The sequence below is a fragment of the Equus caballus genome, chromosome 15, assembly GCF_041296265.1.
Source record: "Equus caballus isolate H_3958 breed thoroughbred chromosome 15, TB-T2T, whole genome shotgun sequence".
NCBI classification, from domain to species: Eukaryota; Metazoa; Chordata; class Mammalia; order Perissodactyla; family Equidae; genus Equus; species Equus caballus.
Window position 1 is genome coordinate 102,437,106 of NC_091698.1, and position 25,298 is coordinate 102,462,403.

A 25,298-nucleotide genomic window follows, 5' to 3' on the forward strand; every position below is an offset into this window, starting at 1 on the left:
CAGAGGATGCAGAGTGGATTACAAAGTGATACTTAGTTTTTATTCCCTTTGTTCCTTTGCACCTTGTCCTGTCCTGAGGTCCACTCTGTCTATGGTGGAGAGGTGGTTCTACTGACTCCAAGCAACCAGCCCATGAGACAACAGGAATTCGCTCGGTGGGCCTTTGTCATCACATGGTCTTGGTGTCAGAGCTCCTCCCATGTCGATGCATGTTTGAATTGTATTTCTTTCTCATGCCTTATCTTCAGAGTCTAGTTTTAATAGTCTCCTTCCCCTGCAAGCTAAGGCTGCTTTCCCTCCTTAGATGAGAGGGGGAAAGTACTGACTGTGTTGGGATGTTGGAGTAGAATCTGTCGGTGATGCCTGAGTGGAGAACAGGGAGAGTCAGCCATGCTACAGACAACCAAGCTGACTGTGAAGAGTACATAACTTCACTTACACCTGTTCACTCTCTTGAAAAGAGAGAAAATATCATGTAACAATTATCTATAACTTGTTGTACCCACTGTCCCACTCAGGGACTTAGTCCAGTTTCCAAACATGTTTTGATAATTTAAAAGCATATTCTCTTTTGTAGGTTTATTATAGCTGCATAAACTGAACACCAGTTCCCTAATCCTATCAGCCTCCTCTTCAGGAGGGATCAGGGGTCAGTAACCACTTCTAAAAACACCATTCAATTGAATCAGAACAAGCTCTTATCTACTATGCAGCTGCCACAGACGATTTGAGATCTGTTCCCTTCATCTTGAGGAACTTGTACTCTGGAAGAGGCCATCTCCTGAATGGAACCCACTGCGTAGATCCCAACTCATCTGATAGGCTGGGACCCAGAGTCAGTTGCTTACTTTGAAACAGAATGCGAAGTTTAGAAAAATCAATTTAAAACTGGCTTGTAAAAGAATCATTGTCGATAAAAATATGATGGATGTCGGTTTTAATTGCAGAGAAGATTGTGTGAGCTGGCAAATACATAGGGAATGAAAGGCTCTGCCAATCGGTGGCTACAGAATGTTTGTTTCGTAGCTATGTAAAGGAAACGGATATGGCTGCATACACGTCCATCTTCACAGCTCAACATCAGGAAACACTGAACGCTCCTATCATGTGTCAATGACGAACAGGAGAGAGAGAGGTTTGGGGAATTTTATATTCACCTGCGATGACCCTCTAAATTGGACTTATTCCTGTAGAATTAGAAAAAGGCTAGAAACTCAATTAGTTGGGACCATGTGTATGGCTATATGGGACTAGTGCACCCCCTCAAAGCTTGGACATCGCATCAACTCATGTGTGTGCACAAAAGCCAGTACCACACGGAGAAGGACAACCATCCTTCCTTTTGGTTGACGGAGGCACAAGAAGGGCAACAGGCTTCCTGGACTCCAAACAGGTCTGCAGGACCAGAGGAGCAAGACAATATTTCCAATGGCAAGAGGATTCTTTTTTACAAAATAATATTCATGATAAGAAAATGACAGAAAAACTTCATTCTTAAAATTAAATATTTCCTTGCTCTTCTCTACATAGTTTTGTTTCTTTGCATCCAGAGCTGATTATTTAATCCTCACAATTTCTTTGCTGTCTCTCACCCAGCATCTCTCCTCCTCTCTCATTCTCCCTCTTTCAACCTGTGACGGAAGAGTCCCTACACCAATAAAAGCCCATGTTTAAGAATCTTTTAGAAATGAGCACACTGATTGCTGCAACTATTTTAGAATGAACGGCATTTCTCATTTTGTAAAAGATCAAGAATTTTTACAAAACATTTATTTAAAATCAGCATGATTGGCTTTTGCTTTAGGAGATAGTGAAAATAAGGGGCTCATTTCTCTTTAGAGGAGGTCAAAATTTATCTCGTGCTTAATGGAATATCCTAGAACCAGCACCCTGACTCATTTGGGACACCTCCATTCTCCAAACGTTTAATGTTAAAAACAAGCAAAGATTGCTGCCGTCTTGTAGCATTATTCTGTAAACTTTCTAAACCTTTCTTGATGAAAAGGTTACAAATCTCCTCTAGGTAACTAATGCAGTGTGAGATGTGGAATTTATCTGGGACTGGGAAAACATTGCAATAAAGGACATCTTTGGGACAATGAAACATATTTGATTATTGATTGTGAATTAGATAGTAGTTTTGCATTGTTGTTAAGTTTCCTGATTTGGATAATTGCACAGTGATTACGTAAGAGAACATTCTTACTCTTAGGAAAAACACACTGAAGTATTTAGAGGTACAGAGACGTGTTGTCTTCAACTTACTACCAAATGGTGCAGGAAAAAAACAAAACTATAAATAACCCCCCCCACACACACACAGAAAAGTTCAGAATGCATTGGGCAAAATGTAAACAATTGGTGAATCTGGGTAAGGGCTTTGAAATTTTTATACTGTTCTTACAACACTTCTGTAAATTGAAATTATATCCTAATAAAAACCATGATTAAAAAACATACTCAAGAAGAAAGTCTTATTATTTGTTGATTATTTTGATTATTAAATTTTTAAATTTTTCCTGGATATGCCCTCTTTCTTTTTTGACCATGTTTATAAATAAATAAAAATGTAATTGAAAGTCTGTGAAGATGGTGTTTTTGTAGGTTTTTTTTTTACTCCCTCAAAGGTTGCTTTAAAATATAATATCCCTTTTAGAAACAGCCCTGCTTTGCAGGAATTTCAATAAAATTATTTAGAAAATAGAGGAAAAAGTAGCATAATATTTTGCTCAAGAGCATGCTTTGATTCTGGTCTTTTGCATCCATCCCACTCTGCCTTTGTTGGGTGGAAAATACATACATGACTTTGTTGTCTGGGCTGTTCAGAATCTCAAAGGATAAACATAGTCTCTTACATCTTGTCTCTTGACTCTGCAGATATTTCTCTATTTTAAATATTCCAGAATCCCACTCACAATTAAATGAACCTTCAGCAAACCTCCTTTTGTGGAAAAGAAATATCTTGTTCCAATTAATACAACCTTTAGTAAAACTGTATCTTCCATATTTGAAATATGTTTATTAAGCAGAATAACACCCCAAGGTGTAACAATTTTCCTCTTGCAGGAAATGCTGGGACCAGAGTTTGCTATCCATGAAATTACAACATTCAGATTCAAAATGCAAAATGGACCATTGGCACTTAGGGGTGGGATGAGGTCCTGTAAGAGAAATAGCTGAGCTCTTAAATTGGAATGATTTTTCCAAACATCAGATACCTCTCCTTGTTGACTTGGTCAATCTACTCACAGGAATCTGCTTTCCTGTCACATTAGGTTGCTTCCTAGATGTGTCACAAGTTCAAAGGATCCATCAGCTCATTCAGTGTGTTCGCTTCAGGCTTTATATGAATCGCATTGATTTCTGTTGTTTTGTTCAGAAAAACTAGTTGATGCACTTGCAGGATCAGCCACATGTAAATAGCACCTTTTCCGGGCCTGCTAATCTCTTCCTTTTGTTGCTTCTTGCTTTACTGCTTGTCTTCAAGCCCTAAATAATATCTGATAAGTAGCAGGACTGCAGCGAAAGCTATTAATGACCATGGGGGGAAGGAGTTAGCGACTGAACATGGAGCCCCTGTGTTTTCCTTCTGTTTCTTTCCTTTCTCTCCCCACTCTCCCCGCTCCCTTTCTTTTTTTAAGAAATTCACCTTCCTTGTTCAAATTCCAAATCATTTCAAAGTTCAGCGAAGGTTTCTCCCGCTTGCATACCCTTCTTATTTCAAAGGGAGACCATCTTAACTGAAAGAGAACGTTTATTCAGGTGGCATGAATCAAACAAGCCCCCAGTGATGCAAACTGGAGCCACAGACAGCAGCCGCTGTGTCTCCGTCGGTGCCTCTGTCCTAAAGAAGCATAACAAAACCCCAGGAAAACAGGCTGCCAGTAATCTCCTTGCCTTAGCCAGGAACAGGGGTGAGGGCAAGCTGCCCTCTCATTATAGTCTTGGTCTCAAGGTTAGAATTAGACCCTTAGGGTAAGGAGCTGTCAATTAGAGATAACTCCAACCAATGCCGTCTGAAAGCTAGACTTATCTCCTAGCAACCCCTGCATTCAGGGCACAGCCCTCAGCTCTGCCAGCAGCTCAAGAGTCATCTTGAAGACAGTGAAATAACCTTTTCAATTTGAGCAGATGCATAAAGAATTCTGCTTCCTCCATCCTCCATGGAGTCTGAGTGACATTTGACTGGAAGTGGGTTTGGATCTGGAAAGAATTAAGATTTTCTTGTTTCCCAGTTGCAGATGTTTCAAAGGGAAGATTTAATAGAAGTATCTGGCCCAACAATCAGAAAATCTAAATTCAATCTGAGGCTGGATATCTTTGGCTTCCAGATAGGAGTCTGTCATGTTTATGTATAAGCGGACAGAATCTCCCCTCATATTGCCTATTTTATGCTTAGGAGGAATTTGCCAACGGTGGCGAGTGGAGTGGCTATGGTTACCACGGGAACTCTGCCTCCCCTTTATCTAGCATGGCGGGGCATGTAGAAAGCCGACAAGCATAAATCCTATTAAGAAAAGCACAGGGTTATGCACCACTGATGGAGGGAACATCACAGAATTTACTACTTGAATATATACTTGGTGAAAAAACATCACATACATTCCTTAGAGTTGTCTATTCATTAGGTTTTGGAATCACGTTGTTGATTTTTCTAATCTCAAGCAGAGTGAGGACGACAAAATACTGGGAGGTTACTACAGGGTGGGGAAAAAGCCAGCTTTCGATTTTCCATTGGTAACGACAATAACAAATGGTTACCTCAGAAATGTTGTAAAAATAGCAGATGCAAAATACCCAGCCTGCTGTGGGGTGTAAATTAGGCACTCCTCTTGGAATTAAAGATTTGGCTTAACAAAGCTCTTTTGTAGGGTGACAGCCTCCTGTGCTGCCAGTGTAAACCCTGAGCATTGGCCGTTTGTTCCGAAAGCTCCTCCCACGACTCACCTCTCAGTCACTTCCAGGGTCAGCACTGCCTCTGCTGCTGTGAAATTGTGGGATCCTTCGGGATGCTTCTATCCACACCCACATAGGTCCTGCAATTTATCACTGAAGTAATTATATATATATATATATATATATATATATATATATATATATGAGTTTAAACATTATCAGGTAAATTAGGGACAATAATCAGATAGCCAAGAAACAACCCAAATCTGTGTCACGTGGACTGACTGATGTGTCTTGGGTGGGAGAAAGTCAGTCTTGAGCACAAGGATGCAAAATAGCTGTTCTGTTGCTTGCTGTGAGTTTGGGGACAAGGAGATGGGTTCTTTATTAGGCAGCCTGATAAATAAGAATTCTCCCCCTCCAACCTGCACAGCTTTGCGGTGGATTTATTCTCAGCCCCCTAAATCCCCGCGAGCAGACGAATTGCTCATTAAGCTCTGATGCACTGGTTTTTGTGTTACGACTTGTCAACACCACCACACACAGGGAAGCTTTTTTGAAAGAGAGAGGGAAAGGCTGGAGGAACTTTGAATGAATCTTTTTTGTGTGTGTCTGTGAATGGGACGTATGTGCAATTCTGCTTTGGTGTATTTTAAAAACTAAAAAAAAAAAATGGGCAAATGTATCACAAAATATTCAATACCTTAAAATCAAGTCATGTGTAATGTGCAGAAATTCACATTTTCTCATTAGAGGAGAAGAAGGCGGACCCCGCTTTATAAATTGTGTCACAAGGTGGACACACCTTAGGTTATTTCCCTTGTAGTAATTTCACATCAAAAATATTTAAATCTAAGCCATTGTAAATATACACACCATTAGAGCATTTTTACAAATACTGCTACTGGTGCTGTTTTTAAATCTCAAGTTCTCTCTAGCATGGGGAGTATTCCTGCAATGACCTGAATACAGCAACAAAAAATTGACCTAAAAGAAAAGAACCATCAATAGCAATCAAAATTTACTTTATTAAACAACAGACCAGTAATCTCCCCAGGACCCTGGTGGACTGTCACTGCTGGTTCCCTAGGAGATGACTGAAGTTAACCTCTTCACTGCTGTAGGAATTCAATCAGTTCTCTGAGGAACATCAAGAGGCCCACAGGCCTGCCTGCGGCTCATTAATCTGTGGCCGAGAACCTCGATTTCAAAGGGCTTTTGGTCTGTAAAAAGGGTCAAAGATTGGACTATATGTAGATGCAAATTCGACTCCTCCTGGGCTTTTTGGGTACCCTGGCTTACTCCATTTTTATTATTCGCTGCTGCTTACACAAGAACACATCTTTAGTCAGCAGTGGTCAGACTGTGATAGCTCTGTACCATCCAGTCTTATCGAAGAAACTGACTTCCACGACATGTAGGACCAGACTATATTTTCAGAACTGGCTGTATTTCCAGAACTGAGTTTAAGAAATGCAATATTTCATTTTTTGTATATTTTTATTCTAAAAAATGCCACTTTGAAAAAATATAAATTACTTTCTAACCACATATGCATCCTTTGATTTATATATATATATATATACACACACACACATACATATATATATATATATATATGTATCTCATCATCCTAAAGTACTATTTCTTTATGTGCTCAGCTGACAGTTCTCGACAGACATGTGTCAGGGAAAGGTATGGTAAAGTGGAGCCTCAGTCCCGGAGTGAGAAGACCGAATTCCCCCCTGGTTCTGTGTTTGCTAAATGACCTTGAATAAGTCACAGCTTCTGAGGCCTCAGTTTCCGCATCTGAAAAAAGGAGGCTTGATTGAAGTGAAGAATTTGAAAGGGATTATGTACTTTAGACTTTTGTGTAGATATAGGTCATTATTTTCTCACTTTTATGTGAGTTTTGCAAGACATTAAAAAATACATATCTCAATGTTATATGGTAAAATTGCCAATCTTAAAAAAATCAATTTAGTTGGTTTCACTGTCCCAGCTTCCCTTTTGCCTCCCCCTGAATTGCCCCCCAGCAAACAGAGAAGCATTCCTTACTGACCACACTTAATTGAAATCATTTTATATATTTGCAAATGCTAGTGTTCTATATAGTGTTTGATTTTCCTTGTCCAAGGAAGGTACCTGAGATAATTCTTAATTATGTCAGACCATACTTTTTGTATTTTGCCTGCTGAACCATGAAATCTACCCTTTTTCTCCCCTTACTATCGTCCTTGCATTATTAAAGTTATTCATGGCTATGTTGACAAGGTTTCCTTAACCTTATAGGATGTTCCCCATCTGAAAAGCTATTTCTACAGCCAGAAACAGCAGCTAGAGATTGAAAAGCTATAATAAACTGGGAAAATGTAACAGCAGAAGATGTTTATCCCCAGACAGGATCTATGATAAGATGCACACCTCTTACAAATGGGCTTCACCTTTAAATGCATTTACGCATTTAAACCAAATTTCGTTCCTGGTTCCTAATTTGTAATTCTTAGGGGAGGATTCTGCTCCAGAAATGTTTCTACGAGTCAAAGCCATGAAGTCACGGAAAAATATAGTTGAAAGAATCAGGCCAGGTAAAATGACTGTTCTCTTCTGAGAAGCACATGAAGACAGTTATAAAGGCATTGGCTGACTTTTGTTTACTATAGTTTATTCTTTTGGAGGTTTCTATCAGAAAGAGCCTGCAGTTGAAATACGTGTGTGTATGTGTGTGTACGTGTACATAGATATTCATGCACGCACGCAAGGGCGTATGCACATGGGTGCACACACACACACACACACACACACACACAGTAAGAGCTGGCAGGCTTACAGAAATCTAGACTAGCAAAACTTCCTTGAAAGTTGAAATCAATCATCCAGATCTGACTCTGCTAAATTTACATATGTCCACAGAGAGAGCACCATATTTTAATTTCTCCTTTCAGCATGTGATCAAACAATAAGCTATTCCTAAGCATGACTAAAATGGGTACTATATTTATGCACTAAAGCATTACCCATCCGTGTGATGGTGAGAAGGAGAGAGAAATGTCAACTAGCTGCCTCTCTGCCTTATACAATACCTTAGCTGATGAACCAAAGTCATTAAAGAAAAGCTTTGCTTGTCATATATCACCCAGGCTTTGAACTTACCAATGCATTAGATATTTCAGAGATTTATTCATGAAAGTCAATCCTGGATTTGAATTCAGAATGGGTGAGGGGGCTGCTGACTCAAGGAGCCTGCAGGGACCCGGTGGCCCACTGCTAAGCAACAGCCCATCCCCAGCACAGCAAACATACAGACCGCAAAATGGATGACCTCATCTACAAATCAGCTATTTGATATGCAGATCGAACCACAGGCTTCTTCAATAACACAGCACTTCTCAGGCAGCAGGTGCAACGAAGAAGTGAGTGGCCTTTCGTCATTTCAAAAGCTGGGCTGCCTTACTCTCTCCCTCTGGCCCTTAACAATTTCTGAAGCTCTATTATCTTCATTTTTTTATTTAGACGGTCCGTTTACAGAATCAGGGTTCATCCTCTGCTCTTGGTTCAGAGGCCTAACCTTAAGCCTAGACACGAAGCAGGATTTAGAAGCCACAGGAGCAATTGAGGCAGGATAACATCCAGGCTCTTCTTAATAGAAAATAGGACAAAACAAAAATACTGGCAAGTCTAGCCACAGCACAGTTCTATATGCGCTCCCACACCTCATATTTCTAATGACATGTGTTTCCTTGTAAATAATTGTTGACGGCTCTAGCAGAAATGGAGTTTGCTTTTCCATTTGTGCTGGAAGTAGCATGTAAGTAAATGATGAAATGAAAATATCCCCCTCAATTCTTTATGAATAGCTTTCTTTCGTGGTCACAATTGCATTCAGCACAGTAGTGTGTATGCCTCTGATCAGAATTATGGCTTGCTGGGTCATAGGATAAAAGCATTTTTTAGCCAACAAGTAAAAAAAATAAACAGTTCATTCCACCCCCACTCCCTACTCACCAGACTTCACACCAGCGGTGAGATCCTGCCCATGCTTCATACGGCCGTAAAGTGTAATGTAATATAATTTATATTGTCTGTGGTTGCAGGTTAGGTCCGAAAGTCATAAACTATTACGGTTTTATAGCTCTGCTGCAGCTATTAACTAAATGAAAGAGTTATTCATTTGAAATCTGGAATCTGTGCAATACCCAAGCTTAAATTCATCAAGATCTACTAGTGAAAATATGTGAAAATATTAAAGATAAAAGATTATACACAGTGCAGCCAGGGAGTAGGGCAGGAGAGGATGTGGGAAGCAACATTGCAGAGCTAGAGTGTTATTACACAGGCAGCATTGGTAGAATTTCACTCTCTCCCCTACACTTATTTTTACATTGCTAAAGGGTCTCACCTTCTAGTCCTGGAGTTGAATCACAGTAGTTGGTTTGGATTGGTTTGTATATATGTTGTGAATCAACTAAAAAGACTGTAGACTTATTTGATGTATTTCCACACATACTGGAGATGTGTGTGTATATTCAGCCCTGCCGGACCTTGATAGAGAGAGAGAGAGAGAGACAGAGAGACGGAAAGATGAGGGGATAAAATAATGAATATTTGGCTTTGGCATAAACATTTGCATTGCTTTGTCATGAGTTAACATTTTATTTTTGATAGCTTATAAATTTATCTATTTTCAGGGCCTGTGATTTTATCTTTTTTAAAATTAAATATGAACAAGTCACAAAAATATGTTTATTCTTCTGACTCTGGGGATACAGGGCACATAGGCAGCATTCTGCTCAACATGCTGACATTAGATATATTTTTAAATCTTCATTAGGTTTGGAGGGATCTTGACATCAAAAGTCAGAGATGCCACTGGTGAAAACCACAGTTTGGGGTCTTTGACAAACAAACAAACAAAAAGTGGTTGAAGCTTGGACAGAGTGGGGAATAGAAATTGAGATCCTGCGCATATTCCTTTTTATCCATCAACCCAAGGAGTGGAGAAAGGGTTCTTTAACCCCCACTCAAATCAAGAGCATGGGAAGCTATTTTCATATCATGACCATTACTCTTTGTCACTGACTGGATGATTCTGTCTGCGCCCCAATTCCTATGCTGAATCCCTAAGCCCCAGTGTGGCTGTATTTGGATATGGTGCCTCTAAGGAATTAACTGAGGTTAAATGAGGTCATGAGGATAAGGCCCTGATCCAATAGGACTAGTGTCCTTATAAGAACAGACACCAAAGAGTTTGCTCTGTCTCCCTCCACACACACACAGGAAGGAGCCCATGAGATCACACAGCCCAACAGCAGCCATCTGCAAGCCACACAGAGGTTCTACCCAGAATCAGCCCTGCCAGACCTTGATCTGTGAATTCCAGCCTCCAGGACTGTGGGAAAATGAGCTTCTGTTGTTTAAGCCCCGTCTGTGGTGTTTTGTTAAGGCAGCCCTGGAAGACTAATACATTCTCCTCATATGGAAGCATTTTTTCCGCAGACTCTGAAAAACAAAATTTTACCATTTACATGTAGAACATTGCACGGTAACACTTTTGCGCAGTTGGAAAATCCACAAATGAACTGAAACAAAATCGTGTTTGTACATTTTTTTAAAAAGGGCAAAATCTAGAACTGTCCTCATCATAATAGGTATTATTTCAAATGCCCCAAAGCCACTCAAAAACAATTCTAATAATAGATATCTGTGGCATATGTACTATGTTTATGGTGCCTTTTAAGGCATCATTTTGAGATCACAGTGGTATAAAGGAAGAGGAGAGTCTTGGATCTCGAGGAGCTCCCCTTTGAGTTGAGTTTAAAAGAATAAAAGTAACTAAGACTAGACAGGATAGGAAAGAGCTAGCGTACTATTGAGTATACGCCAGACATTTTATTGGTATTTTATTTAACTTTATTTACAGTAACTCTCTGAAATAAGCATTACTTTTCCCGTTATACAGGTGAGGAAGATTGAGGATCAGTGAGATGAAATAACTCATCCAAAGTCATCAATAAACAGGAGGAGCCGGGATCCACACCCACGACTTCCTTGCTTCAGCGTTCTGCTACGCGTCTGTCAGGTGCTCCGGGCATGCAGGTGAAAAAGAGAGGTTTCCCGACTTGACTGTTCAGCTCCTCGAGACCTGGTTGGCTCCAGACAGACATAGAAGAAGAAGCAGAACATTCTGTGTGAGAAGAAAAGGAGCAAACAAAGATGCAGGGTTGGAAAAAGCACAGAGGATATGGAGAGCATTGAATGAATCAATGGGGCTCAATCGTAAAAAGAAGGCAGAGAGCATTTAGCCATAGATGGTGAAGAACCCAATGACCGGGTCACGGAGTTTACTCCGTAAAGACTGGTGGGTCGTTGGAATCTTTTGGAAACATAGCTACTTGAAAGGAGCACAAGAAAACTTGCACTATTAACAAAAATCTATCTTTCTCAAGGAGACAGGCCATGTGCCTTGTAGATTGTGCCCAAGAGGAGCAGAGGTGGGGGGCACACTCAATAGTGGTTTATTTGCCTTGACTTTTACTGTACTTTTGATTTGAACTCAAGTGAGCTGCCAGGGGCTGTGAACTAAGCCAAGTCAGACTCCCTGTGTTTGTTTCCTGAACGATGTTCGTCCATCTCTGAAAGCTGCATGAGAATGCAACCTGTCTGTTCCAGGGGCAGGTGGCAGCTTCTCAAGGCAGAGACCACGACTCTTCTCTGTACACTCCAGACCTGCCCTAGTGTGCACCATGTTATGCAGCAGGTGCTCAGTACAGATCTGTCAGTGAGGACTGGGGGCATTGGAGCAGGAGCAGGGTGCTAAGTAACAAGGACAACTTTCCTCTGGTTTCAGAAAAGGGTGTTCAAAGCAGGGAAGCTCAAGTCAGTTCTGTGAGGATGAGGGTGGGGATGAAGGGATGAAGGGTCAGCGCTCCGTGGAGAGAGAGAATTCAGTTGACTTCTTCTAAATCAAAAATCCTGTTTATCCTTAACAACATACAACCAAAGAAGTGTTGAAAATTCATTCTGATCTGGATGTCTGTGCATATTTCACACAAAAAGATATATTCATGTACATGTTTTAATTGAAATAGATCCCTGAACCCAGGACTAAAATATTTTAGACAACTATCTTTATTTGAACAATGGCATTGTGTTGCTTAAAACGAGCAAAAGGAACGCACATTCCTGGATTCAGGCATAACAGCCAAGAATACGAAAATAAAAAGAGACAATGGATGGGACAAAAGATGTGACCATGAATTCTGGGGAAAAAAAGTCTTCTGCAGAATTAAACAATGGTTCCTTTTTTCACAAAGGTACAATATGTTCTCTGTTCACTCCTCACTTGACTACTGATGAAGTTCAAGCTGAAATGAAAGCAAAAGATGCACCCTATGTCCATGAATTCAGTGGGGTGTTGTAAACTATACAGTGTCCCAAAGTAAGGGTCTTATTTTTAAAGCTAATCCAGCCAACTCCAAACGGGAGCCTCCTTTGCTGAGGTCTTGACAAAATGCCCATGTGCTCCTGTGAGCATTACTGATGGATGTGCTACGTTTCTCCCCCATTTATTCAGGAGAATGAGAGAAATCTTGCTATATTTTTCTAAGCTTAAATTATTTATTCAGATTTTTTCAAATTTGGCACAATCCCAAAGCGCATTTTTTTGACAGCAATTTTCTCTCTTTTTTTCCTAAGCCCATGTATATTTTAAGCAAATTCTCATCCATATGGTCCTCATTTCTGGTCTCTTAATTCATCTATATGTTGTTCTGTTTGTTATTTGATATCTTTTCCTTTAGGTTCATATTAAGTTTTGTATGCTTATTTGGGGAAGGGGTTTCATATTATGGTTTGTATACTTTTTTGTTTGTTTCCTTCCAAAAAAAAAAAAAAAAGAAAAGCCTTATTTAGGCATATGGAAAATAATTACATGTCAACGGATGTGAACATCGCTTCCTCCTTATCCCATGTAGGAGTAACACTTATGGCGGATTCACGATGCGAGCTCGAGAAATGGGTGGCCGATGCACTGCATCTCGTTCAAGCCTCCCACAGACCCTGTGAAGAAGTCATCACACTCTTTTCGCAGGTGGACGCTCAGAAAAGAAGGAGTCTTGAGGTGGAAGATTTCTGGAGCATATTCATATTTAGACTCATGATTTAGACCACTCTGCCTCCCTAAGCCACTCTTCCCATTATAGCCCACTGCCTGGTACAGTATCTAATTTGGAAGTAAGGCAAGGATTATATGAACGTATGATGATTTATAGTCCAAATAAAATGTGCTGCATTCTCTCTTTGGGAAGATCTCAGGGAAAATCTTTGCTCCTCTCTGCAGAGTTACATTTTTTGACACCCTTGTTGAAAGTTGACTCCAACATCTCCTTCATTCTTTCTTCCTGGAGACCCTCAGTTTCCCATCAAAGGGTCACCCACAATTTGACACTTGGATCAGTGGATCAGTGGTATCCTGGGGGCCCCATGGAACTGCAGGAAACTGGCACACAAATTAAGCCCCTACCTTTCCTGGAAGTTTTGCTACCTGCTAAAAAAAAATTCAACTAAACCAAAATCACGATAGGTCTTAAAGAGATACTGAAATAAGTGGTAGCTCAGTAATTGCTACAGAAATCACTAGAGGGCAAGTTTTATACTTTTATCCCATGCTCTTAAATAACAAGCTCCAGGTCCCCGTGTCTCAGTGTGTTTATCTGCTAAACAGGCATAATGATACATGCTAATGATTCTGGTCACCAAGTCCAACACGTGGAGGTTTTCCCACACCACCAAGCAATTCTTGGACACCAGCTGGGTGTGCTACAATTCAACTCAATTCTGACACTATTTACCTGGAGATGGCGTCAGATCCCACAGGTTAAGGGCTCGCTCCTGCAACACGGCCCCCTCCCCCACCACTTCAGATGCCAATTGCCAAGTCCAGGTTGGTATTTTGCTTCTGACCTACCAGCTATAGACCAGAGGTTTCAACAATTCCTCCTTGGATTCCATTAATTTGCTAGAGTGGCTCTCAAAACTCAGAGAAACATTCTACTTACTAGATCACCAGTTTATTATGAAAGGATATAACTCAGGAACAGCCAGATAGAACAGATGCATAGGGCAAGGTACGGGGAAAGGGCATGGACCTTCCGTGCTCTCTGAGTGCACAAATCTCCACAAATCTCCATGTGTTCACCAGCCCAGAAGCTCTCCGAACCCACTCTTTTGGGTTTTTGTGGAAACTTCATCACAAAGGCATACTTGATTAAATCACTGGCTAATGGTTATTGATTCAACCTCCAGCCCCTGTCCCCTCTGAAGGTCAGGCAGGTGGGACTGAAAGTGCCAACCCTCTAATCACATGGTTGGCTCTCCTGGTAACCAGCTTCCATCCTTAGGTGGAGTCCTAAAGTCACCTCATTAACATAAAAAAGGATACCTTTAGTTCTCATCATTTAGGAAATTCCAAGGGTTTTAGGAGCTCTGTGCCAGAAATAGGACAAGAACATATATATATTTCTTAATATAAGTCACAATAATACGCATTGCCTTATTTTCCTTGCTAAGGTGTTGTGAAGTCAACTCAGGTAACACAGATGCCAAGTGCTCTCAGTGGTTGAGAGTGTAATGCACATTTGAATGGAGTTGTGGATGCTGCCTCAGAATTCTTACTATCCCCTGGACTTGTGGTTCTATGATGATGCTTACCTGGAAAGTCATCCTGGGGCTCCAAACTGTGAATTTTTGGAGGGAAACGTATTTCCATAAAGCTTTTTAAGGAGCCGGCCCTGTGGCGGAGTTCTCACGCTCTCATGGTTAAGTTCTAGCGCTCCAGGTTGGCAGCCCAGGGTTTTGCCGGTTCAGATCCTGCGTGTGGACCTTGCACCACTCATCAAGCCACGCTGAGCTGTGTCCCACGCGGCAGAACCAGAAGGAGCTACAACTAGATTATAGAACTATATACTGGGGGGCTTTGGGGAGAAGAAGGAAAAAAAAAAAGATTGCAACAGATGTTAGCTGGGGGCCAACCTGTTTTAAAAAAAAAGCTTTTTAAGCACGTCCAAGGATGTCACTCTTGGGCACCGTAGGCCTTTGCTATAAAGACCTCCTTCTCCGCAGAGTTTCATATTCTCGTTAGGAAAGGCTGAGGGGACTGCCCAGTTTTCAGATGAAACCAAGGCTCAAACAAGGGAAGTGACATAATTTCCTGCCTCCTGCTCCCCAGAGCTCTACGTACAGATAGACGCACTTTCATGGCACAGCAGAATGGACCTGTAAGTTCTGGCAAAAGTAACATAACCATAATTTGCCTCAAAAAAATAATAATTATCTCACAAACAATTTGGAAGTCATATTTAAACTATACTAGTGAGTAAAATAGGAATAATAGTAGTAAATAGTATTTATTGGGCTTAAGCTACGTGAAAAGCAATTTGGCAAATACTTAGCACATATTATCCTAAGAATTCTTCCTCCCCTGCATGGGTAGCTAGATGGGGCAAATGAGGCTCAGTGGTGAAGGAAGCGTTCATGCGCACAGAGCCAGGGAAGAGCTGACTTTAGACTCAAATCTGAGTCTATCCTGATTCCCACATTCCTGTACTTGGTCGTTGTGCCTCCTACTTCTTCAGGGATGAGAACTGGAATTAGGGGTGGAGATTTTATATCGTAGTCAGGAATCAGGGCAATACACTCATTGCCTAAGTTACTGCTGCTGCCGAATATTCCAATTACACACTTGCTATATTTAAAACATGAAAATGATTTGTGTAGGTTGGTTTACATAGGAGTGACATTCAATAAAGGAAATATATTCCTTGATCTTTGATTTGCTTAACAAGCAGCTTTCAATTTTCAGTTTTATTAATTGCTCTGAAAACCTACAATTTAGGTAAAAGTAATTAGATTTGATTTTACTCATTTGGTTAGCTCTCTTTTAATATAAAGGGGATTGCAAAGAATCACTCTCATCTATACGTGTCATATACAATATAAAAATAGGAAATACCAGGAGACATCCATCCACTCCTTCAAAATTAGATCTAACTTGATTTCTAATGAGGGATTTGCTCTTGTAAGAAATTGCCTTGACAAGTCTTTTCTTCAGGGAATCAATACATCTTTTTTCTTTTTCTTTTTAAAAACCAATTTCTTAGCCTCCTGGCACCTTTTATACCTTCTACAACAATGACCAATGATAATTACACTATGGGTGATGCTTGCTATGGAATCCACACTTTGATCCAGACAGACACGGTGTTTGTCACACCAGGAAGTGGCAAGACTTGACAGTGAAGCAGTTAACAGGATGCGTTTCAGGGGTGGGAGGGGTCTAGGTTCAGAACGAGAGGTCATTGAGAGCTCTCACACCGTGATTTTGAAGATTTGAAGACAGTAACAAACCTAATAGTCCTGACCACCTTAACTGGTAGAAGAGGGAATCAGAAATCAGAAATCCAAGAGTGTGGCCAAGACCTAAGACACAAGAGAGAAACCAGATATCAAATAGAGAATGGGAGAGCAGACCTAAGGAGCTCCATGAATTTCACCACCCAAAGCTTATTGAGAAAGTCAATTTTTGTTGGTCCAACCAGATCATGGTGGTTCTACTCCCACAGGCTGTCATCATCCCTGAATGTCCGTTAAATGATCACGCAATACCTGACGTAAATGGAAAACATCGTGCCACACCTGTTTGGGAGTAAAATGAAATCACATTTATAGGGAAAAAAGGCTTAGATTTACTAATCATACTCAAAATTGTGAGAATTCACCCTTGCTAAAGCCAATTTTCAGGAAGTCTCAGGGAACGGAATATATCACACAAGGAAGCAAATGGCTTTGACCAACATTATCGTCAACCTAATGGCACTCCCTTTCCGACTCTTTGTGTGTGATGTGGTGTATGATTTGGGAAAGTTGGTTCAACTCTCCCAGATATCATACCTTTGATTTCAATGGCAATAAACATCTCCTCTCATGCAAGGCATTCGGAAGGTTTTAAAGACAATTTGTGTCAAGGGCCTGACACATAGCAGATGCATAAATTTTGATAGATTCCTTTCTTTCTCTCTTTCCTTTCACTGATTTTGATTGGACAAAATAGCTTAGAATCCATGAGAAACGGGAAGAGAAGGGCATTTTTCATTTCTGTGTTATCCTCCCACCCCTCAGGGCAGCGACCTTTATAACACAGCTCTTAAGTTGTTGCATGCTGTTACTTGAATGCCTTCAACTTCTCATAGCCTTAGCAGACTGCAGCAAACCAGAAAAATCAAAGTAGGCCAGAAATCTCAAAAAGAACTTACTCTGCCTTTGCCATATCCGAGGATCGGAGAAGCGTCGTTAACTGAGATGGAACCTAAATGACAATTGCCCATGAACTCAAGGTGATTTAGTCTCATATTTGGAGAGAAAACTTTTTGTCTTAATTTTCTGATAGTGGTACATGCATTCCTTTCTTCTTTCCAGTAACACGACGAAGCCCCATGTGGCCCAGAATCTTTGCACTGGAGACTAGCAGCAGCTGCCACTGCAGATCAATGTGCGTGCGGGCAGCCCTGCTCCAGGAGTGGGACCAGACAAGCAGAGAAAGCTTGTCACCTTTGATTACTCGCCTTATCCTGGTGCTAAAGAAACAAGATGTGAAGAATGGCCTCTCAAGAACATTTGATCCAGCCTGCAAAATCCCTGCAACTTTAACCCTTCCCTGCTGGAGATCCATGTACGGTCCTCAGAGGCGTTTTCAATGGAATGTCATTTCCAATCAATGACCTACACGCAGACACGTAAACATTTCAGATTCCACAGGAAAACCACCCTTTATTAAGAATGGGCAGATAATGGACAGAACTGACTCCACAGAATTTTCCTTTCGCAACGCTTTGTAGTTAGAGCATCATTGGACGGGGCAGCAGGAAATCTGGTTTCTAAGCTTGGACTGTCTTCAACAAGCTGTGTGCGCCACGGTTCCCCCATCTGTCCCATGAAGAAGCTGGAGAGGACAGCATCCAAGCGCTCTTCCACGTTTGACATCCCCAGTGTTGCTGAGCTGAGAAGATCCAGGCCTTGGAGTCCCACAGACATGGTTTAATCTCAGCTCCAAGTCACCAAACATATATTTTTTTTACTTAATAAGCAAAGTGGGGATAAGAGTGCCTAATACACAGGATTATTTTGAGGATTAAATAAGATAAGTGAATCACTGTGTTTAGCTCAGTGGTTGGCCGATAGAAAGAACTTAATAAACTGAAAAACTATACTTATGATTGTTTATAGGATCTGTTTAACTGCTGATTGTTGCTAATAAATGTATGAATAAGGTGGCTTTAAAAATTGGTTGTTTAACAAAGACATTAAACTTATTGAGAAAGATGTGAGAATTTCCATTTCTGCAAATGCTCTTGCGTTGCTGTGCAAGATAATGTACAGAAAAAATAAACAAATGTACAAAACAAACAAGCACAAATCTTGCAGAGCGTTGCTCCCTGGAATGACGGCTGGGGCCTGGCCCTGCAGCTTCAGTGACTGGACACTAGCGTCTCGATGTTTTCCGGTTCTCTTCGCCAGCAGGTCTGCACAAGTCACGTAAGCAATGCTTAGAAGCTCCATTTGCAGTCGACCTGCATAGAGAAGCCAAAGGAAAGAGTCAATGCAATTAACCTAGAGTGAAATCCTGCTTCAAAAAAATTCTCCCCCTCTATTCTTGGATTTATAGTACAAGGTTTTCACTGTAATGGCTCTTGTAAATTAATTGCAGACACAATTGTCTACGGGCATTCTCAGAATAAGTGGCAAGTAGTTAATTGCACCCTGAATTAGCCAATTCTGCCCATAATTAACCATTTGAAGACAATTAATTGCATGCATAATATTTGCACCTGCAACTAATTGGAGACCCTTATATTGTTCCTGGAAGAAATAAATAAATAAATAACAACAACAACAAAAGAACGAGGGCCTACTCTTCAAATGTAGTCCTTTACAGGCCACGGTTCTATAGAGCTGGGAAAGGGGCAGAGCTGAGGAAAACACTCATCTGTGTCACAGCTGCTTCCGTGGAAAAGCCATGTTACATCATCGAGGACCAGCAAGGTTTGCAGGACATTGTTTTTTGCTTGTTTTCCTTTTTTCTCTTCTCTCTATTATTAATGTGAATTAACTGTACTTAAATTTAATTTCTTCAGCTATCTAATTCAAAAATTGAAGGTTATCCACGGTTTGGAAACATTAAGACTGCTCCATGTATTGAAACGATGGTGGTGTTTTAAAAGAAAGGCTAAGTTCTCTTATTTCTGCTGCTGTTTCACCTACAGACTGACTAAATGTGCCTGCCGGAGTAAAGAGCAAGATTCCCCCAGCCCTGGAGAGGATGAGAAGCGAACCACACACAGATCACTACCGCAGGGGGCTGTGGCTGCCTGTGCATCAGCACAACCTCTCCTCACTCGTAAGAAAATAAATTCCTTTCAACTATAATAATAATAACAATGGTAATAGTTACAACAGTAACAATAACTATAATCATCACATAGTGCGTACTTTTGCCTAGCACTTTACATTGCCTCACTTAAATTGTTGCAATTCAAAGAGATATTTTATGCCATTTTGTAGATGAAAAAACTACTTATAGAATATAGGTAATTTTCCTAATGTTACACAGCTAATAACTCAGAGAGATACAGTTTAAACTTGGATAATCTAATCCACATAAAGTGCCCAGCACAGTGCCTGACACATGACCAATACTCAGTTGACATTAGCCAAAATGTTTTGACCCCTGTTGATTTCTAAGTTTATTCTCTTTTAATAGCCATGTCGAGGATGGGATTATAGTACTAAGAGTTAATATATAACTAATACATATATGACTAATATATAACAAACTAAATGCCTATGATGTGCCAGTTACTGTTTTAAGTGCTTCACACGAACTAAGTGACTTTAAACTCCACAACAAAGGCATGAGAAGTGGGAATTACTATCCCCACTTTACAGATGATAAAACTGGGGCAGAAAAATGTTTAACTTGCTTAAGGATATATGAGTGACAAAGGGACGAGATAGGGTATCAAATACTGCATCCTACCTCTGAAAGGAGTGTGCTCAACCACTCACTAGGTTATCTCTTCCAAGCTGGACAGGTGGATTTGTCTGTAAAAAATGTGTGTGTGTAAACTTGGACATGATGGAGCTGGAAATTAAAAAGCAATAAATAAAATTTTAAAACTCTGGCCTGTGTGTCAATGCTTGCTTTCTCAAATGGGAGCAAGACCACTGTGGTTTAGGGAAAACAGAGGGAGAAACCCCTCTCTTTTCTGCCTGCGTGAGAAGCTGGAGCCCACAGGCTGAAGGTTAGTCCTGGAAGGAGGTGCTCTCACTGATGACTCCGAAGGCCATTCCTCGAGTCATAGAGAAGAATTGCTGAGAAATGGAAGAGGAGCAGAGGGGCAGAGCTCAGTACAGGTGAGGGCCAGGACAAAGCACATGGTGACGCAGAGGCGGGGTTGGTGCTGGTGGTCCCGTTCACAGCAGAAGAGGCACCAACAATGAGAAGCAGAGTCAACACAAGCAAGATTGTGCAAGGCAAAAAGGCCCCGCGGCTGGGCCAGGGGGTCATTTCAGGCAGGTCCTGGGGGCCTCCCTGTGGGCCTATGGATCGTCAGTGAAGCTGAATGGGATTTCTACAAGAGCGTGTTGCTTTGTGAGGATGCAACTCCACCAGATTACCAGCTGGGAAATACTAAGGGTTGATCTTCTCCCACCGTGTAAAAGAACTGAGTGTGCTGGTTAAACATTTATGAAGTATGAACAGAACAGGGTTCAACAGGTCGGGGGGCCGGTGGAGGGAGGCTCTGGGGGAGCCCAGGGGAGCGCTGCACGGTGTCTCAGCCACTGGACTGGCACCTAACTCCACGAAGTCGGGGGAAACAAAGGAAAGCAAACTTTGAGGGCACGATGAGTTGTATCACATGACAATGATAAGCTTTAAAGACACCAGGAAATGTATGGGGCTTTTTCACCCCTAGAAATAAACCTAAAACATGGCATTGTCAACTTCACTGATGAACATTTTGAACGGGGCGAATGAATGCTAGGGCCCGGGACCCACTCCTGGAGAACTTTGTCATCAGGTGGACAGAAATCCACTAACAAAAATATCCAGAAGACGATTTTACAATCAGATACAGATCCAAATGACTCTTGCTTCAGTTTGTATTTTCCCAATTTATCCACAAGCGTGAAAGAGTGTTCTAAATGTCTTGCTGAATCAAGGGGCACCACATGTGCACAAGTCCGCATCTGAGCACTGCCCCACACTCATGCTTCTTCTAGTTGCTAATGCAGTTCCTGACGTTAGTTTAGTGCATTCTTAGAAAAGCCGTTTTCTCCTAGTGAACTAACACTTTCTTTTCTCCTTTACACATCTTCTACTTAATTGTCCATTTTCACATTGTTTTTCCACAGATTAACGTTGTGTGTCATCCAATCTCTGGCTTTCCTTCACCTCTTGTTTGCCCAGTTTCTCTGGGGAAGAACATGCTGATTTTGCAGTGTGGAGCTGCCCTTTCTCGGGCCCACATGGCTGACCTCTCCTACCAGCAAGATTACTCATCTCGGACCATTTATTCCCTTCCACTGTCTTATTCCAACCAGGAAGCCCATCTCATCAAGTCTTGGAGTAGCTATTGTTGCATATCGTTTGTATATTACACACATTTGGGAATTTTTAATAGATACTCAGGATTCCAAAGTTGTGGTCAACAGTTATTTTTGATTTCCTCTTCAACAGCTATTTTTTTTGACTCATATTATTATATGCATTTGTTAATGTTTCCTTCCTATGCTAGATTTTAAGTCCTCATTCTGTCTCCAGCCAGAATGTCAGCACGAAACTAAGGTGTATCGGGGGATTCATCGTCTGTCCACCACAGCATCTGCTTTACTGTCTGACACCTTTTCTCATCATCCACCAAAACTTGAATTTAAAGCTTCCCTAATAGAACGGGCAAGCGTCCTGTTACATACACGCTTCGTGACAGGAGATCAGCAGCCTGCCAGAGTGGCAGGGATGGGCAAGAGAGAAGTACAGCCAGGAGGACTAAGAATGGGAGCAGAGAGACAAGGGAGGGGAAAAGCTGAAAGGAAAAGTGACTTAGCTTAGGTCGGGCTTCTAGTCTTATAAGATTCTTACTTTTCCCCAGAGCTCCTCTACCTCCATATTTATCCTCATTTTGGGTGTTACTATTCACAGAAACCTTGAGATCCCAGCCTTCGCTCAGCCCCCTCCCTTCACCCTTCCCCGTCATGTCCCACAAAGGCACACAGACATCCCATCCATCCAGGAGCCTCCTGAATACCACGTGGGCATGAACTCATACATGCATAATGTATACAGACACGGGTTCTCTGACTGATGCCACGACATGCAGAGTCGTACAAAAGCAGTGAAAAGAATTGCTCCTCGAATATGAGGCACAAATCGGATGGTGGTGCCCCAGTGGCATTGTGGAACATGTGCTTTAATAACATCAAAATCTCTCTGCAGCCTCCGAGGGGCGAGATTCAAAGATGCCAGCATCTCAAACCACTGCATCTCTTTAGAGCACAAGTCACCGCAGAGCCTTTTCTCACATTATTTGCAAGTTTCCCACCTTGCCCACTCTTCAAACATGACCTCATTGCCACCTGCCAGGCAGTGGTGTGGTGTAAAATGTGGTCCTATTATGGAGCGAGATGGTGTGATCAGAGAGCACCCCACCTCCACACAGCCAGATTGAAAAGAGCAGATGGAAAGAAGGGAGCTGAGAAGGGTCGGGACAAGAATTCAGAGTCTGTTTCTCATTTGTTCAGTCCTCCCCGCCCCTACACGCGTGCATTTTTAAAAATGGTTGTTTAAAAAAATGGAAGAGAACAAAAACGATTCACAGACCCATTAGCCAAAGACAAATGAAGCTGAGCCCCGGAGGCAGCGGGCAGCGTTCGAGCTATAGCACAGGTCTTCCCTGCTTCTTTCCATCAAGGCTGTCCTTTTAAGTGAGTCAAACACTGAAGATCTATTTCCCCAAAATTGCACTGCTCTTTGACCATGGTTTCTGGTGGTCCAGTTTTAGAGACGAAATATTAATGAAATGGGGGGAGACGAAGAAAGAAACCCACTGAACGGTTGACTGTTTAGTTCTGAGAGCATCGCTGTGAGGGGTGACAGACAGATCAAGGGTGAGGGGGCTTGTTGATTCATTTGAGTTGTAACGTGACAAGAGGAAAGCAAATTTTGTCTAGGACAAACCGGTTTTAAACCACAGGAAGGGGCTTTTCCAGACCTGGGCTGTGATAAGTATGGCTAGTGTATTGTTATATGAGTTCATTAAAAATACCCGGGACAAAAAATTGAGACACACAAGAGAGCTTCTATCTTATACTATTGCCCTTGTGGGGTGATAACCAGCAATAAGTCAGGGTCACACTTGATACGGATGTACTCACTTTACGTGCTGTAAAGCAAAGTTCTACCTGGAGACTTTACATCTAGAGTCTTGTTTGGTGGCTGCAGTGTGGGTGTGAAGACATGCCTTAGATGTTTACTGGTAAATATTAGGGAATCCTGTGACTTGAATAATCATACAGGGGTGTAGGTGAGTACACGGGAACTTGTCAAAAGAAAGAAGCAGATTTAAAATGTAAAACAAAGTTAGGTTCTAAATATATATATATATATTTTTTTTTTTTTTGAACTTTCTAACAAAATTTGCTTATGACAATTTAGTCTAGACACAGTTTGGAAAATAGCTATCTCTTTATTTTATAAGCTAACTTGTATCTGGCTACAACATATCCATAACGTGTCTAAAACATGGGTTAAAATAATTGCAAAGCAAGTACAGTGCTGTGTGGAGAGAAAGTTTAATTTAATTCAGTGACCAGAGTATGCTAGAATCTTGCTCTGGGCACATTTGAGGGATTGTGAAATTCAGCATTTAATTTAGACTCACTTGTCCTTCACCCACCATCACGTCCTCTCCTGGTGGAACCACAAGAGGGGCTACAAAGCTATGTCACGTGGCATTTCTTTTTCCTTTGCCATACAGTCTATGTAAAGCATGTGTTGGTTTTACCAAGAGACGAGCCTCAGAACATGAAGAGCAGGTTTTGCAATTAATGAGACAACGGGTCTAAGCTCTTGTGGTTTTCCAGATATCTTTGAATTTTACAGGAAGGTCAGTGCAAGGACCAACATCAAACACACACGTGAGGCTGCTCATTGTTGCACTGGCGCACTCAGCATGTCCAGCGAGGTCCTCCCCTCCTGCCCGTGTCTGCCCGACTCGCACAGATAAAGAGTTTGTCTGAATTAAACTTCAAATAACTGTATCTGATTTTTAAGTTTCATGTCTTTCAAATCTTGGTGATAAAGTCTTGTTATTTCCTTAAACTTTATGCAATGACACAGACAGAAACTTTGGAAACGTGAACCAGTTGATTGTGCTCTTAATGGAATAATAAAGGTGTGTTCCAGTATATAGGAAGCAGTCAGAGAACGGTTAGATAATTGCATTTTCCTAAAGCTAAAAATGAACCAAACCCTACAAATGTGGTCCTAAATCTAAAGATCTTCAGTTTCATATAACGTAGGCCGTTTTGGTAACAGAATTCCCGGAAAAACAATGGAGACGATGTTTTTAAAAGTTCTTCATTTCATGATGATTCCAGGGTGAAGGTAGAATGGATGTTATGAGCCTGGAACATCCTTTTACACCAGAAAGTAGTGACGTGTTCAAAACAAAGATGAGGACATGTCACAAAGACTCAGGAGCCAGCTTGAAGGTCATCAAAATAATTAAACACTAATAATTATAAATTCATTAGTTCTTACCAATAATAAATAAGTAACTGGGGGCTAAGAGTGGGTTCTTGCTTCCAGTAGAACTTTGAATGCCAAGCAGTAAATGTGAAAATAGTACCGCGGTTGGAAAACTCATCATTTCTCAAACATCACAGTAAGTATTGATTCACAAAAGAATCATCAATTGATTCTGAATGGAGGGGATGTCTTGATGAAGAACAGAGTGTTTGCATAGTCTTAAAGTGTCTTCCCACAGATTGGTTTATTAGTTGCAAAGTAAAATTATGAACTATATTGCCAGAGAAATGAGAAAATTCTTTGACCTGGAGCTCAACGATGTGGATCTAGCATGCATCCAAATCTAACGCCCTGAGAAGGACACAACCTCACCCATGCCGTATTATGACCCAGACAGTGGAAGCTGAACGTTATCATGAAGATACACCGGGCAAACCCCAACTGAGAAATGTAGTATTAAAAGGTGCCATATTCCCCAAAAATGTCAATGTCATACAAGACAAAGAAAGGCTATGGAAATGTTCCAGATTAAAAGAAATGT

General features: G+C 41.2%; 1 long non-coding RNA gene across 3 annotated transcripts in view; it reads right to left on the reverse strand.

Moving 5' to 3' along the window:
• Positions 1-25,298, reverse strand: part of LOC111768169 (uncharacterized) — a 123,106-nt gene that overhangs the window by 13,042 nt on the left and 84,766 nt on the right. Inside the window, exons 3-8 of one of the 3 annotated variants that reach the window (XR_011426627.1) lie at positions 17,205-18,518; positions 14,605-14,867; positions 10,840-11,080; positions 10,258-10,395; positions 9,296-9,437; positions 4,948-5,036 (exon numbers count right to left, since the gene is read on the reverse strand). This is a non-coding gene — a long non-coding RNA (uncharacterized lncRNA). Of the gene's footprint in view, positions 1-4,947; positions 5,037-9,295; positions 9,438-10,257; positions 10,396-10,839; positions 11,081-14,604; positions 14,868-17,204; positions 18,519-25,298 lie in introns of those variants that run through there. The other 2 variants (XR_011426628.1, XR_002800353.2) reach the window with 2 other exon arrangements.